This window comes from Temnothorax longispinosus, chromosome 3 (genome assembly GCF_030848805.1).
Source record: "Temnothorax longispinosus isolate EJ_2023e chromosome 3, Tlon_JGU_v1, whole genome shotgun sequence".
Taxonomy (NCBI): Eukaryota; Metazoa; Arthropoda; class Insecta; order Hymenoptera; family Formicidae; genus Temnothorax; species Temnothorax longispinosus.
In genome coordinates, this window is record NC_092360.1 from 12,884,555 (window position 1) to 12,902,449 (window position 17,895).

A 17,895-nucleotide genomic window follows, 5' to 3' on the forward strand; every position below is an offset into this window, starting at 1 on the left:
CTGGCAGCCATTTTGAATACATTCTCACCCAAGGAGAGTTATCTGCGAAGCGTTTCGATTTCCCATTTAAAGTATCTTATATGTACACGTTCTCTCGGGGAAGGATGCGCAGAAGCATCGAGAATAGACGGAGGAGAAGCGGATGTCTGAAAATATTAGCCTATTTGCCGTTATTTCACTGACACCCCCATTTCCCTTATAAATTTCAAAACGATCGCGGACAGGATACTTAAAATCGTAGAAAGATAATATATTCACAACGCGTATTAATATAGACATTTATTCAGAATTAATATTTTGCCTCGATTTCTATATTTCCTTGATTTCTAAAGAGAGAGAAAGAGATAAACGACGATTGCTTCGTGTCTTTCAATAAATCGTGTTATCGATCGCAAAGAAATGTGTATTAATGTCATCAAGCTTCAACGGCTGCTTTCGCATTCAGATCTCGACGACACTGAGTAATATACCCGGACGAGGGATAACTTTTTTCGACCTTCTCGAAAGGGAGAGACAGAGAAAGAGAGAGAGAGAGTACGCTGATGGGTGGCTGAAAGAAAGAAACGGTGGTCGGTATTGGCTCGCTGGCGGCGTATGCTTATTTTAATTGAAACAGTCGAACACCGCCACCACTTTGCCCCTTGCCACTGCCATGTCTCTTTCTCTGTTTCCCTTACCTCCCGCGCCCCTCCGTTCCATATAGAAGGCGACAAACTCCCCCTCCACGCTGCCGGCGCCCCTGCCGCGTTAAAACGACCTACCGCCGTGCTCACCCGGAGGATATTGTTTCAAACGAATATGCAAATCATGAGCCAACCCAGAACGTGGTCCGCTGTAATTTCTATTGCTTCCACCTAGCGGGCGACACAAATAGATATCCTTAACGCTCCCCAGATCTAAAGGAGAAACGTGCGCCGAATGTGCTCCGCGATCTAACTTCCCTCTCCGCCGCTCGCCATCAGCTACGTACCAGAATTTCCGCGGACGCGGCGGGGAAAGGAGCGAAAGCAATTCTGCTCAAAGATTACCATTAAGGGTGTAAACAATTTTCATTAAGCCAGCATCGCGTACTCACTATTCGCAACGCGCTGTTCGACTTTATCAGTAAACTTCAAGCTAAATCGTCTGTGCGCGCTAAAGTTAAAAATTTACACTCTACACGCCGCTCGTATGTTGCTTAAAGTAAATTTCTCTTTCATATTGGCAAACAACACCATGTAATATAAGAGAATAAAAAACATTTCTTGTTTTTTTTTTTACATACATATAAAATTATAAGTGCGATTCTGTCCTTTGGATTCTATCACAAAATATAAATCCACCCGAAACATATTTTATGCATTAGACGCAACATATAAACTAAATAAAATGAAATAAGGTCGGACAAGTAAATGCAGATATATATAAATGTACTTAAATTACATGTATTAATCAGAGCTGCATTAAAGACGTGATCAATTCGAAAATTTTCCAAACTACGGTGCGAGAAGTTTCATGTCTACGACGTAGTCTAGTATTTACGTATCGACTCTCGCGGGTGGCGAGATCGATTGCAAAAGTTGTAGAAAGCGTACCTCAACACATATAGAACGTCGCTATACGTATAGCGCTTCTAAATATCTGCAAACGGAGCAGCGAAACAAGTATCCATAGTTTTCAGATCTAGTTGTAAAACTTATTCTATCTTACAAATTACGATATGTCGACTTGATTCGTTTTTCTAAAATAGAATGAAATGGAATAAAATTTAAAGGTGAGAAAAAGTAGCAAAAGTCGAATTTATATTTATACAAACATTTTCCGAAGCAATCGAACGAATGGTGATTCTATTTATTCGTTCGTGCAAAAATCTGTAGTAACGTGACGGCGCGAACATATAATCAGACGTGTTTCGGGAAAATCAGATTCCGTGAACTAAGAAGGAACCGAGATCGATGTCCTCCAGCCAGTCCGGGGACGCTAACCTTCCCCGGCTCCGAAGCCCGGTTAACTAAGTGAGAGAGTGACCCGTACTTTGTTCCCTCGCGCCGCGCCAGCAGGAATATATTGATAGTCAGCTCAAAACTCCATTAGGGCCGGCCAAGTATTCTCTCGTAAATACGAAAATGCTATCCCATTATTTACTGGTTAATTGGATTAATGAGACTCGTTATTCCGTGGAGGGCCGTGACTCGCGACCCACTCCGGAGTCTCTGTCGTAGGAGAGAGGAGAGTTAAGAGGGATGGGTCACCCGGCGGCAGGGTCACGACGGCGAAGGATGAGAATAGGGAATAAAGGGTAAGACCGCCACGTGGACAAATATGTCCCGACACGTCGCCGACACACGCGTGCGCATGTAATCGTTTAAATATATGCGCCGACAATATTTTGCGATGTAATCACAGAATTTAGAATTTTTTGTCGCGGAATAAATCTTTGATTTAAATCATGTTGATACAAGTTGTCATATTTTGGAAAAATTATGTGCGAGATTTTAAAGAATTGACTGAATATTATCCATTTTTGTCAATATACGATCATTTCTTAATTTATCATATTAAAGAATTTCAAGCCTTTTTTTTCTAAATGGTGTTTAAAATAAACAAAATTTTAAATTACATATGATCAAGATTTAGCCAGCAAAAAAATATTGATATCAGAGCTTTTTATAAAAAAAAAGGCAATATATAATTTAATCAGATTTCAAAAAAGAAATAGCATATAAATTTACATGTAGTTTGCACGTGCAATATGTGTGATAGCATTTTAAAACATAAATCTATATCCAACCAAATATTAAATCTTGCGAGACGGATTATATCCCGGCTGGCATTAAAAAGCTTCCCGCCAGGTCGTTCGCTTCCGTGTTTCGACTCACCGCACCGTCGCGTTAAGGGTTTCAGCGACAATTAATTATTCCTAATGCCTCCACAAAGTTCGCGGCGCCTCGCGCCAGTTTCGATTATTCGCGTGTTATTGGAACGATAAATCAAAGATTCTCTGAGAAAAGCTGCGCGTCAAACCCGAATTCCGCGGTAGGGATACACTTTTGAAATGGCAAGCCGACTTCATTAATCAGCGGGCACCGCCGTGTCAAGGGCGGCCGCACTCTGGATGCCGTATTATATAGAATAAAATTAATGAGATACACAGAAATACACTCCAGTTCCGGTTCAGCGCGACGCGCGCGCGCGCGCACGATCTCGTAGTTCCAACAGAACGATCTCCCTTAGATCCAGACCTGTACATATCGCTCAATGCTCCAGGTTCGAATTAGACACTCCTGATTACATATATATGTATATGTGTGCGATCGTAATTCAAAATGAAATAAATACATCTTTCAAAATGTCTACAAATCATATAAAAAGATAAATATAATGAAGCAAAATAGACCGATTAATAAACATTAATTATATATTTATTCTTATAATGTATGTACGATATATAAAGTATAATGTTTAAATATATTTTATTTTAATACCTTTCGTTATATTTTTTTTATTTAAAAAATTTTTTAATGTTTATTAAATGCTTCTTCAAAAGATGTATTCGCAAATGACGAACTATTTCTAATTGTGAAAACTCCAAATAATCTTTTTTTCTCTATCATCTTATCTTTGTCTTAATGAATAATCTTCTAAGTATGTAATATTATTACGATAGTGTAACTAAAATTTGATCGTTTTCCTCTTTTATTCATATTTGGCCTGCTTATCATTTTAGTGCTTAGTACTTGCTTATTCGTATGGTATCCTATTTATCTCGATAATGATGATTAATGATCATTAATGATGATTAATTAATTACATATTAATTTTCATATATTCCTAATTTGAAAAATTAATTTGCGATAATCAACTATTTTTATATACGCGCGAAAGTATCGTATGTTAGCTACTATCAAAACAGAAAGATTGTGCGCGTTTCCTTGCCAAGTTGTGTGTGTGTGTGTTGTACTCCGACGCAATTTAGGATATACCCAACTAGTCATGCAACTCGCGGTCCGGTGATAGTTTGAGCGCGAGAACGTCGCCCGAAGGACGAAAGGATCCGCCGCGTCGCGTCGTCCAACTTCCGCCCTCCGCGCGTCCCCACCATCTCCGTCATCACGCACGCGACCGCTACCCGCAAGCAAGTAAGACAGAACGAGAAACGTGGACAGCGTGCCCGCCGCCGCGCCGGGAAAGCGTATAGTGAGCGCGAGGGAGAGACAGGGAGCGAGAGCGAACGAGGAAGGGAGGAAAACGCGGTGAGAAACGGAGAGTGGGTTGTAGCAGCAGCCTCTGGTTCCCCAACGGGATAGCCCAAGGGGGGTGTAAAGATGGCGGCCGAGGAGGGAGAGAGAGAGAAAGGACGCGCGTCGGTTATGATAAGGCGATGCTTTAATGACAGCGCGTTTCTATGGCAACGGGCGTGTAGGGGCTGGCCGCCGCGACGCCCGGCGTCGGTCAGCTCGGGGGGTGGAGAGTGCATTGAGCGGCCAGCCGCCATACTAGTGGACACACAGCCTCGATTCTCAGGGATGAATTTCTCTGTGTGTGCGCGCGCGCGCGCGTGTATATACCCGTGCCCATTCTCGCGCTCCCCGTTTTACTCTCTACTCTGCCATTCCTCCTCCCTGATGCACACACGCGCGATCGTCCTCTCCTTTCGTCTCGCACGCAGGGGAGGAGGAGGGTTCCTTCCATTCTATCTGCTCTTACATCTTCCATTTCCACCTCTGCCTTTGTCTTTCCATAGCTGAGGCACAGCAAAACCAGTAACAACGCAATGTTATCTATCTTTCGAATTCGCGCCGCAAAACGCTCCTAAATCTTGACAATTCAAAATCTTATCGTTTACTTAGCTCAAGAAGATATTTTCTTTTCAGTAAAAGCTGAACACGTATAGATTAATTGAACATTAATTGTGTCATAATAAATGACACAAATATGTAACAAATATAAAACTTATATTAAAATATTTAATAAATAATCAACTTTACTTTAAGATTTAATAACAATAATGATTAACCAGCAATCATACGTATACCTAAATAATATGCTTCAGAAAAGATTGTACTATTTGGACTCGATAAAAGAAATTTAAATTAAGTTTTTGTTCTATTCTATTTTTATTTTGTCGTCATACTATCAAAGTGATGTTCTTGGTAAATAAATATTTTTAATCAATAATTTAAAAAATATGTATAATCAAATATATACCATGCAATAATTTTCAGGAAACTCACCTAGTTCGTGATATCGTGATTTCAATTTACCTATTCTACCTCAACATTAAGGCATACATAAGGATTCCTCAAGTTATTAAGCGGTTCAGAAGTTTCCCCGTAAAGTTCGAATTCCCACAATTAAATGAAGCGTACGACCCCCTGCGTGCGAGAATCTAGAACCTCCTCACCTGCAGAAATTGCTCGGGACACGTTAGCCTTTCAGTGGGAACATTTTAGGAGAACATCAAAGAATCTTTAATCGTTCTGCGTGCGATCCCCTTTGCGCCGTCTCTCGGTGAATATCCTCGATAAGCTGGTTGCCCTCCGTCAGGCTATACATACCGCTAACTAAATTATACATTTCATCAGTTGCCACAATGGGTACGTTAAACGCACGTTAACTTTCATGCAATAGCTGTTTAATTATAAAATATATGGGTAGTTTTTTATCTACAATTTTCAAATATATTATATTTTCTTATATTTATACGCGGTGTTCACACAGGGAATTATTGGATCCTTTCAACTTCAGCCTCTTTATTCATAATTTTCTTATATACGAGACGGGATGTAGATAAGATGGAACAAAAACATACGTAAATATCCGTGTAACCGTTAGCCTTTAATTCGTCATTTCCGATTCTGGTCTAAATCCGCACGCTTAGCTCAATCTGTTTCACCTTCGTGCGATTTTCGACCTGTGACATTCGCGGCACGATCGCACGCCGGCCATGAGTGCGAAAGCGCATGGCCGAAATAGCCGGCCTCGAAAATTCAAAAGCAAATCTCCGTGGACGACGCGGATATACATGCATAAGAGCGATAACGGAATTTCGTAGTGGAAACTCCGGGCAGACAAACCGGGCATCAAGAGTATCCGAAAACACACAAGGGATGTTTAGGGGAACGCAAACACACCGTGTCTCTGCATTATGGATGCAACGGAGTGGACCGCTACCCTAGCTGCACCCCTCCCGCCCTCCCCCCGATCTCTCCCCTGATCTCCCCGCCCCCGTCCCCTCGCTTGCCTTCTCTTTCCGGTCCTCTCTACCCTCTTTCCATCCCCGTGTGCACCACGCGAGATGGTTGGTTGGGCTGGCTCCGGGCTTCACCCCCGCTCGCATTTATTTATAATCAAATTCCATGTATACCGGCAGCCGGTGCGGTGGCGGTCTGAATTTCTATCCGAATGTGTACACACTCGTCCGCGAGGAGGTAAGCGCGAGCGCAGGCACGGCGAGACACATATGCACGCACGCACACATACGCACGTGTGTGTGTATATATATACGTGCATACACGGGTGAACGGACACATAGATGAACGCGCGCGAGAGTTCGAGGGTGGATTCTTCCGCCTCTCTCTTTCGCATTTTCTCTTTTCTCCCTATCTCTCTCTTCCTATCGCGAGAGGAAGCGGGAAGGCGCGGATTCGCTCGGCGGTCAATTTAAAAATCAATATTGACCGAGGAGCAGCCAATCCTTTATTTATCGACGCGGATTGTTGGCTGCATGGGAGAGACGCGCCAAGAAGATTGCTGCTCTCCCCCTTCTTACCATCCATAGCACCCCCTAGGTTTCCGCTGCCATGTTGTTCCAAACGCGTCCTGAATAATGCGGTCATCCTCGTTACAGTCCCTCTTTAGACCGTCATGTTACAGTCCGCTTCGCTTCAGCAACGAAAGTTATCGAAAAAAATGTGAATAACTTACCAATTTTCTCGGTAATTGACAACAATAAAATTGAAATGAGTATTTACAGATACTATTATTTGTCAATGCGATCACGATATGAAAAAAGAAATAAAATTCAGAATTGAGTAGCTACATTCGGATATGAGAAAAAACACAAAATTGAGAATCATACAAGCTACCTTCGGCACTAAAAGTAATATTTAAAAATTATGATGAGGATTCTTAGGAAGACGAGATTACGTGATCGAGAGGAATTTATTTGCAAACTATATTTTCCTTGTTACTCGTTTTATGTTAAAATATTTGCTCGGGAGATAAGCGAGACTCCTATATTTTAAAAGAGAGATAGCTTGGATGTGTGCGAGAAAGAGTTCGATAATCATGGCGCGGTAATCGCTTCCTAGGATAAATTACTAGGTCCATTTTTTGGATTGATCGTCCATAATAGTGGGTGTTTGGGATTGTGGGCTGATCAAAGCGGGAGCCAAGGCGGAGTCGGGAAGATGTAAGACTCAGCATCGAGGGTCCGACCCTCAGTATCCCTCCAACTCACCCTTCAGCAAGGTACCCTAACAGACATGATCAAGAAAAATGATATCGCTCGCTCAAAAGCAGATGACTTTTTGCGCAATGGCGGACGCAGCTCCTCCAGACTGCCATTTGTTATTAAGAAAAATATGGCCGCATCATTAAGAGATTAACTACTCGGAAGTCATAAATTGCTCGAATTCTACAGTAACTTTATATTTCGTTTTCTATTTTCACAAAAACCAATTTCATACTATTTACTTATTTGTCATTTAATTATTATTTTATCTTAATAAATATTTTATATGTGTAATAAAAAAGAATAATGTCTCAGTTAAAGATAATTTCATTAAAAATTCTATTAAAAATCCTTTCTGTTATATATTAATACTATTTAGATTTTAGTCATTGAAATCTTGGTTATGTGATTATTTGTAATTCAAAGATATCGCGGATATCTTCACATTACAGTAATCACCATTCTTTTTAATTTAACCTCTAGTATCCCCATTAAAAGGAACAACGATGAATCAGAGACACCCTATGTAGCACTTCCCGGCATTATCAAGATTTATTTTTACCGTATTTGCTGGTAATGTACGAATTACTTCACAATATCGCGTAAGAAAATATGTATTTCTTATTTCTTTTTTAAATACTTTTCGCAAAGCAAAAAAAAGAATTCAATGTCAATGTTGTAATCTTTTACTTAATTTACTGCAACGTGAATAACAGCAAAGTATTTCATTTTTTAACGCAATAGACAGATCAACTCCATTCATTCTTATTCACGATTTTCAAAATCATTTACAATACTTAACTTTAACTGTGCATGTAAAAACAATTTCCTTTATATTCCAATATCTATTGTTTGATTGTTTATCTGCATTTATGACATTGTTATTCTTGAGAAGCTCATACTTACGTAAAAATGCATGATAAATGCAAACTTTTCAAAAACCTTTACCTATGTATATTATATTTTAAATGTTATATATTCATTATATCACTACTTTTATCTTGCTGAAGTTCAGCGATAAATGCCGTTAAATATATCATATATCTATTCTTATAGGTCTGGTCTGCTCAGTTCGGCCCGTACCTAAAACATCGGAAGTACGGAACTACCCCTGCCCATACAGCCCATACATACGATATGTCCATCTTCGAGCACGACGGACACGAGGCGGTCGCCGCGCAAACAGATCAATGCTTCGCGTTCCAATATAAACAGTATTATTGAAACAAAGCGGGCGGGACGGAGGTGTAGCTGGATGAAGCCTGGCGCGCGCGTGTGAGGAGGGGACCGAGGGATGAAGTTGGGGCAGGAAGAGGACAAGAGAGGCGGTCGGGCGCTCTCCGGCAAGGGCAAGGGAGGAGTGAGGACAGGGGGAGCGAGCGAGCGGGGGGCCGTGCGGGTGGAAACGGGGAGGATCGGGGTCGGGGGGGAAGCGACCCGGCGCGGAGGATGAGGGTTGATGTTTCTGCCGTTCCGCTGGGTTGCGGGGAATGAACGAGGGGAGAAGAGTTATGTTGCCGCGATATTGTGCTGCGCGGCACGAGCGAACCTCGAGGGGGTGGCTTCCTGTTCCACCACCCTCTCCTCTTCCACCTCCGGCCAGGATCCCCCGTCCCCCTTCTCCGTCCCCCCGCCGGATTCTACGCCGCGCCATCTCGTCGTATCCTCCTGTTACCCCCCTTCCCCTCCCCCCTCCCGCCGACCGCGCTCTTGCTCCCCCTTGTCAGACTCACGAAACCCATCGACTGTCGATTCTGTATTATATGTCAGGACCCAAACTCCTTGATGCACGTACCACTCCGCCGCCACCTTGCCCCCCCCCCCCTGTCGGTCCTTTTCTTATATTCGCCCGTAACTTATAGCGCTGTCGGTGTTTTCTTCAATAACGAAAGAAACGTATCCTCTCCACCACGGATTCGTTCGCGACAAAAAAACGACTTCCCGCACACACAGACGCAAAAATTGATGCTGCGGAAAATAATACTGATGTCGACGACATCAGTAAAAATCTGATCTTGATGCAACAACGTTTTATTGCTACTTTCTTATTATTATTACTTCTTACCTTACTTGAGTTAAGAATAATCGTGATTTTGGAAGTTTGATATTTGCTTTAGATATTTTTGTGAGAGGAAAAATATATTTAAAAAGAGAAAGATATATCTTAATAGTTTTATCTATAATAATTTATGTAAAAATGTAATTTTTTTATATGTAATCAATTCATATAAATAACATTATATTTATAAATAATTCACGATTATACATCGGAATTAAAAATTATTATAAAGTCACGACAATTAGCTAATTTTATATTTAGTAAACAACTATAATTAATAATATTCTTATTTTATTTGTAATATTTATTGAAATTTACTAAAGTAAGAAGTAATAAAAATATGACAAAGTTCTACTTTTGCATACAATGCAAATGCATTATGTAATAATCGTGCAAATAATGGCGAGAATGTAAGATGACATATGCACCAAATTTTTCACGACGAATATTATAGAATGAAAATAAATCATTTGTTACTATAAAAAAATATGATAACTATATAATTAACGATGTGCATGTTTCCACAATCGTTTTAATGAGAATCGTAATAACGCTTTGCGGTAAGTCAATAATTCGAAGCCGAGGTTTCCAATGTCCGGATGGACATTGCGTGCGGCAACTCTTGCCTGATTATTAGCGCTACTACCGTGGCGAAGCAAGCAGTCAATCAGGATAGCGGGCCATTCGGGTAGGTGGGTAGCTCGCTGGACGCAGTCAGCTCGGTGTGAAATTAGCGCAGATGTCGTGGCGATGGTTCATGCTACAACTTCTCTGTTCATTTTCCACGAGAATGGCTCGGGAAGGGGTCGTCGGCCCTACCTTCTATACCTTCTACCCACCCGGCCCGGATTTTCAGTTCCTAGCATTAAGCAATCGTTGACCCAATTAATCCACCCACCTCCGCGATATCCGACAAGATAACTCTTTGAAGAAACATAATCCCGTAGTATTATTGCTGTTAATCAGCGATACTAATTAGCCCTTTAGATGGTTCGAGCGCTGCCGCGCCGGTAGCTAATTTCAGTTCGGCATAGCCGCGATAACTCGGAAAATCGTCACGTCCCGCGATTTATTAGATATAAATCTTTGCGAAACGACTACCGGAACTTTCATCCTCTCGCGTACATACAAAAAGACGAAACAATAGCCGTATTTAGTCGTGAGAAAGGGATTTTTCATTAGGACAACCTAAGCCCCGATGCGAAAGGATTAATAGAAGTTATAAAGTAGAGCCCGAAGAGGTGGAGGAACATTACGTGACCTGACTCCGATCGAGTCTTTCTTCAGGTTATATTGCAGGTTGCCGTCGTTTCTCATTCACCCCCCACGGCTCATGCGCATCACATCTGACCAATAGAATCGCGTGGTCCATCTCTGCTGCTGACCAAACCCCTTGACTCGTACCACTCTTGCCCCCGAGATACATTCCCCCGCGAAGAAAAAAAAAGAAACTTTGAGACCGGTCCTCCCCTTACCCCTGGCAACCCCGCCATCCAGCGTACCCACGTCGAGTGTGTATTTTCTAGAGGAAACCTCATCAACTCCATCGAAACTCCATTTCTAAGAACGAAATTGGAAAAGACGGAGAAATACGTTCGATTCGATGCGAACGATATATGTATAAATCCGAAAAATATATATACATATATCAACGGATATAAAGATTAAGTGTCTTAGGAACGACATGTCGAGCTAAGACTTTTCTACTTTTTTCCTTCTTAATTACTGTTTTTTATATATAGATATTAATTAGATACAAAAAATATAAAAAGATTAAATCAAATATAATTATTCTATAAATTACATATTTTTCCAAAATGTAAAAAATAAATACATTTTTTACGCAATCAATTATATGTTAAAGATTATTCGATTAGCATTATTTTCCCAAAATAATTGAAGTAATTTAATTTAAAAATATATTGCGTAATATTTAATATCGATTAGAAAACGGGACCCATTTTAAGCTATATAAAACTCAGAATGATCACCAATTATATCGATAAAGAAATAAATCAAGGTCAAAAAGAAATGCATAGAACAATAGGAATAGGTTTAACGGAGCGACACGTAATCGCGGTTGAAAGCCAAGAAACGAATAATGTGTTTTCGCGAGAAAACTGGCTTTAACGACTCGACAATTCGCTCTTATCCGCCAATCTGGCGTTAACCATAGCGCAAGCTTTCTCGCGGAGCTGTCTGGTCGGGCGCGTCGAGCATGACTGGAGTGCGACGTGAATAACTTAGTAGCTCAATTCTGCTCATCCAGCGCCGGCGAGAGCTGGCTCGGTCTTCAACCAGCGCACTAGCATCCATTCTTCGCTACTCCGCAGTAATATAATATTATCCAAGCATTGTACCCGACTAATTAGTTGTACTAACGCTGTGCGACCTGATTACACATTCGGCTCGGCTATCCCGGACTTACAGAATTGCGAAACGTATAAAGCTTCAGAATTCCTTATAAATCGAATATACGTATACCTCTCGAGTTGCCACAAATAATTCTCACATTTTACAAAACGATTATTAAAACTAATATATTTTTTTATATTATTCCTTATAAACTTGTGTGTTTGATTTTTCTAATAAAAACACAAATTTTAGCTTGGAAAATTTTTTTTCTAATCTTTTAGTATTTAGTTATTCATAAAAATAAAAGAAGAAAAAATCAAGAAATGTTTTTAAATAAATAATTTTATTAAGCTAGATTATATAGGTATCTGATTTATGCATATAATTTATTTGTGAATATAAGTAAATAAATATTAATATTTTTAAAAATAACACTCTTTAATCTCATTTATATTTTGCTTTAAAAAAAAAGAAAGATAACTAAAAAATAAAAGCAGAAAACAAAATTACTTTTTAAAATACATTTTTGTAAAATGAATTCCTTATTCTCTTTTAATAGAAAAAAATATCTAAAAGTTATTTATAAAAAAATAAAATTTCTTAAAATTCACAGCTTTGCTGAGGCTGCTGCAACAAACGCAGCTTGTATTATCTATGTCTATGTCCCATGTTGTTATAAAAGAAGAGACTATAAAAAACGACAATTTGAAAAGAGATATTCATCGATTAGATTTTAGCAAAAAATAAAAACTCAATCAATAGCACCGACTATACGAGCTAGTTCCATTTCCATCGACAAATATTTGGTCAAAACTAACGTCACGCCACACTAGCTCGAATCGATACAATGTTTCGCTGCTATTTCGAAAAACTTGGAAAGAATTGAATCGCCATGCGACAATAACAGCGCTGTGTAATTTTACTAACTCTTTTTTGTTCTATCGTATATATTGTAAATTGTCAATAAAGCGGATAACAATTTCGTATAGTCAGATTTAAACAAGGTTTCAACCCCTTTGGAAGTTTGATGAATGATAATTGCTAATGGTCATTACTCAATCGATTGAAAATGTTTGAAGTTATTTATAGGCCCGTATTTATATTACATAATACATGGATATACATAAATCTCATCAAAAAGTATTGGATAAAATATCCAGAATAAAATTTTATCTTGAAATACTACAAGCAATTCAATAGTCATATTTTTATTAGATATCAATTGAAAGAGTATTCAATTGACTGTAAAAAGTAAAACGATTATTTTTATGAAATATCACGGCATTAAATATTGGACACCTATCTTGGAATAATTCCGCAATATTACGTACGCAATGAAATAGTTATTGGATTTTACGTTATTAATTATTTTTATTTTAAGCAATATAAAGTCAAATTTAGGTATTAATTAAAATGTTAAATTATTAATTATATTTTAATTTATATTTTAAAATGTCAGTATTCTGCTTGTTATAATTCTACTCTCATTCCTTCTCTTTTTCCTAGTTTTTCTCTAATTTCTAATTTGAACAATTATCTCAAAATTTAAATCCATTATAATCTAGTTACATAAAAATTTATAAAAAAAATTAGTAAATAAAATTATGTATATACATATATACATATATTTGTATCTTTGTGCTGTTTCTATCGCATTTTCCTGAAAATCTTACTTGCGCTTAACAAGTCATACCTATATACAAAATGTTCGACAGCTTAATGGCTATAATTGATGGCCAATTCCAAGATTAAATATTTGTACTAATTTGTTCTAACGTCCATTCATTCTAAATTAGAAATAGACTTCTATGAAATGTATATTTACTCATACCATAGTTTTGCTACGCCGCGTCGTCGCCCATTGCTTCCCAACCCTCTTCCCTCCTCCTCCTCTCAGATTTGTTCACAATATAACACTCGCGAAAACACGGTTAATTACGATAGCGTACTAATCATCAAATAATCGCACGGCATTTTGCATGACATTCTCAGTATCAATCACATGTGACACGCATTATATATTGCGATGGAAGAATAACGCGAAAAAAAAATAAAAATCTTTATGATCCATTCGAGATCTGCGAATCTCGCAAATTAATATAACAATCTGAAAATAATGAGCAAAGTATATGTTTAAATCAATGAAAATTTTAAAGCGTAATGTAAGATATATTCAAATTTCAGCATTATTAAAAAAATTATTATTGCCTGCGCGCGTATAATTAATAATAAAACTAAAAATTAGCAATAAAACAATAATTAACCTTTTATAGCTTCCATAATTTTGATTAAAATGTAAAATTAATAAATCGAGCGAAAAACTCGCTTCGATTAATAACCAATACAATTACATTCGTTATCGCGGAAGTTAATTAATCGCGAATTCGGAGCCTCTGGTTGACGTGATCATGTCTTGATGGGTAATGCGGCAACACACAAAGCAGTTCACGCCACTACCTGCCGGCTCGAATCTCATTGCGCGAATTTTAATGTAATCTTGTGTGAACACGTCACGCTGTATATGCCGAAAAAACAAATACCGAGGAAGTACGCCAGCTACTCTCGCCGTGTCACGAAATATTCAATATATGTATTATTAAATATAAATTATATTAAATATATACGCCGAATATTCTATAAACTGAAATGTGAGTTAAAATCGTTTACTGTTACAATCTTGAGGTACGGTATTAGCCATCCTCTGGTATTTATCACTACCGCGTTTGTGATGCGCTTGCTGTTACTTGCCCGTTCGAATCTTGTCACACGACTGATAACACAAGCGATCTTGGATACATGGCAGCGCGCTATACACCATGAGAACAAACACCAAGACCGTAAAGACCGTATGCCGGCCAGTCTTGCCGTGTCACGGAATATAACGTATTGTGAAGTAAATGTAAATTTTTTTATTCCCCATATTTCAATTTAATTCTCCATATATTTATAACGATCGACATATTACGTAGCTTCTCAATCGATCCGGTGATTCGTATATTATTCCGTTATCAATCTTATTGTTAGAATCGTATCACATATTACATTTAGATCTCTAAAAAATTCAAAATACAATGTGAGATATATCTGTAGTGCTAAGGAAATAATTCCCGCCCATAATTAACTGAAATAATAAAATTAATTTATATTTTTGGTCGTTCCGATAAATGAATAAATCGCGCGAAATATCATTTCAATAACTAATATCATCACTTCGATACGGTTCTTATTAACGCAAGCAAATAATCGCTTGTTACAATAATTACAAAGTATAATAGAGTTTAATGTCCCCTAATACTTATCACGTTTCGAAAAGTAATACACAATGATATACAGAGCGACTTGCGCCGTTACCTGCTTGCTTGAATCTCGCCGCGTGAATGATAACAGCCTTGCGTATGCCGCGTCGCGCGCCGCGCCGCGCCGCGCCGTAGCTCCATCAACAAAACAAATACCAAGACTAACCGTCAGCCAGTTTTGAAATATTTAACATAATAACTATATATTGAATATTCCGTTCCTTGTATTTTAGATTGATTTCAAGAAAACCGTATGTCATCGTATATTTTGCGCCTCATTTTATAGACTCATTAGCATTGTCTAACATCACGATTAATTTCGATATTGAAAAGCATTTTGTAATAAAAATATTAATTACTAATAGCTCAATAATTGTTAATTGTTAATACGAATTAACATAATTCTTCCTTTGAATATAACAACAGTTGATTTAATGATTATTTTTTTACAGAATCAATTTTTTTAAACCGCGCAAAACAAAATTCAGATTCCGTTTTAAAATGAAGTTTATTTGAATTAAAATGCGACTACAAATATGACGTAATAAATATCAAACTGATATTTATAAAATCTATTTATTAAACCATATTATGTCTTAAGACTAATCAGCAAAACAGCAACTTTATAGTCGCAATAAACGCAAACTTAAGAGTATTTTCTTTCTATTATTCTCACAGATACGATCGATAAAATAAAAAGATTAATTTAAAACCGTAATCTTTTGGAAGTACTTCCTATTTTTATTTATTTTAAATACGCGTCACTTCATTAATAATTCTGTCTCTCTTTCTCTCCCTCTTTTCAATTTTACAAAATCTTATCAAGTCAAATTGTAATTTTGTTAAAACAGTCGGTAGAGTTTTTAGGCACAACGTACCTATAAAAAAATGAAACGTATAAATATTACAATATAGTTGTAGTATTATTCATTAAAAATTCGTTAAAAGTCAATTCATGAACCCCCCAACATTATTCTCGAGGTTTTTATAATCCGTAAATATACCTAGCAATTTTATATCATCGGGACGGATCACACACTGTTTATATATAGTTACACGTAAAACTTTATTCTAGACGTCGACTTCATATTACAACAACCCCTATGCAATCGGGATGGTAACAAGTAATAGCCGAGACGAGGGTCGAAGAGAGGGGTTATTCTCACACCCGATATATCCTCTCTCTTTTTCATATCCGCGCTCTTTTTCACCCTTTGTCTCTCTCCCTCATTCGCTCTCTATGGAGCAATTTATCTACATTATACCCTCAGTTGGTTTCACTGTATGTTTTGACAGGAACAGCATTATTAAATGCCCTGGCTATCTGATCCTCGACACCCCTAATATACATAATACGCCTTTTCCTTACGCGTGGCCGGTTATCCCCCGGTGACTATGCACCCCTAGAGCGCTCAAATGGTCAATCGAACATAACGATTCATCGCAAAAAGATAAGAAAATTATTTCTCCCACAAAGAGGATTTTGTTCGCGCAGAATATACGAAATTTGTTTCACGCAAACTATTTATCAAGTCTTCTCGAAAAGACCGAAACTTTTGGCTTAGTTTTTGTATTATATATGTGGGAAATCGTAGTTAATCGATATGTGTGTCTAAGAATAAAAAATGTAAAAAGCACGGTGCACACACATAAGAGAATTAATTGTACTTCAGAATCTTTATTCACAGCTAAACATTTCCAGCGGTGTAACGGGGCGGAAAAACGAGCAACCCGCCACGCAAACGCTAGAAATGTCTACTTATTTCTTGTAACGGCCGTCTTGTCATAATATATCCTTAATACAGCTTAATGATCTATTGTCGAAATGCAAGCGGGGATGTACCATAATTCTCGACACGTTTCCTGTCACGTGGATCGGCCATTTGATGCGTCCTACTGCCATTCAATGGGATTACAAGCGTGCGTACATCGCTAATTTTTCTCATGCCCACTGTCACCCTGTTATCTGTGGATGATCCGGCTTCCATCCGAGCCACAACACGCCGATATCCCACAAAAAATGTGGGATTTCAGCCATTCCCACCAAAATAAATATGAGGCCGATATAGATAAGCAATGATGCGATCTTAAAATCATCAGTTAAAACCCACTGTCGTCATGTGTCGAATGAATTATGATACAATGCAATTAAAGCTATTCAAGCTTATAGACGATGGAAGATACATCATTTATCCAACTTTTAGAATTAATTTTCTTAAAAAGGCAGTCTCGCATAAAAAGATTTTATTCTATTCGCGTTTATATTTAATAAATTTTACTTTTGTGATTTTTGTGACTTACCTTTCGATGTCGATCCGTCACTTTCTCATTGCCTCCTTGATTGCACCACCAATGATGGGGGGACCACACTGTATACACTGTAAAGAAAAAAATATATTTAATTAAAATTTATGCTATATATCGCGCTATTGCATACTATATATCGCTATTGAGCTATATATATATATAATTGTAAGATACATTTTTTACATAAAATATATATCAATCTATATATACAAGACATCGCTTTATATCTTCAATATTGATCATTGAAAACAATACTATGAATGGAATTATATATTTAGAGAAATTATGCTACTTGCAGAAATAATTAAGAAAGTAATAATTAGAGAAGCTAATCCCGCTCGCTTTTGCGTGTAATAATAAGAGGTGGGCAATAATTGCGGTACAAGTACGTGCTCGCACCGGATAGAGTTTAATTCTGAGCGATATTATAATTAAGTGGTTCC

General features: G+C 38.0%; 1 long non-coding RNA gene across 1 annotated transcript in view; it reads right to left on the reverse strand.

Moving 5' to 3' along the window:
* The window catches only part of LOC139810431 (uncharacterized), a 163,496-nt gene that overhangs the window by 117,073 nt on the left and 28,528 nt on the right, over positions 1–17,895 (reverse strand). Inside the window, exon 3 of the long non-coding RNA XR_011731333.1 lies at positions 17,447–17,523. This is a non-coding gene — a long non-coding RNA (uncharacterized lncRNA). The remainder of the gene's footprint in view (positions 1–17,446; positions 17,524–17,895) is intronic.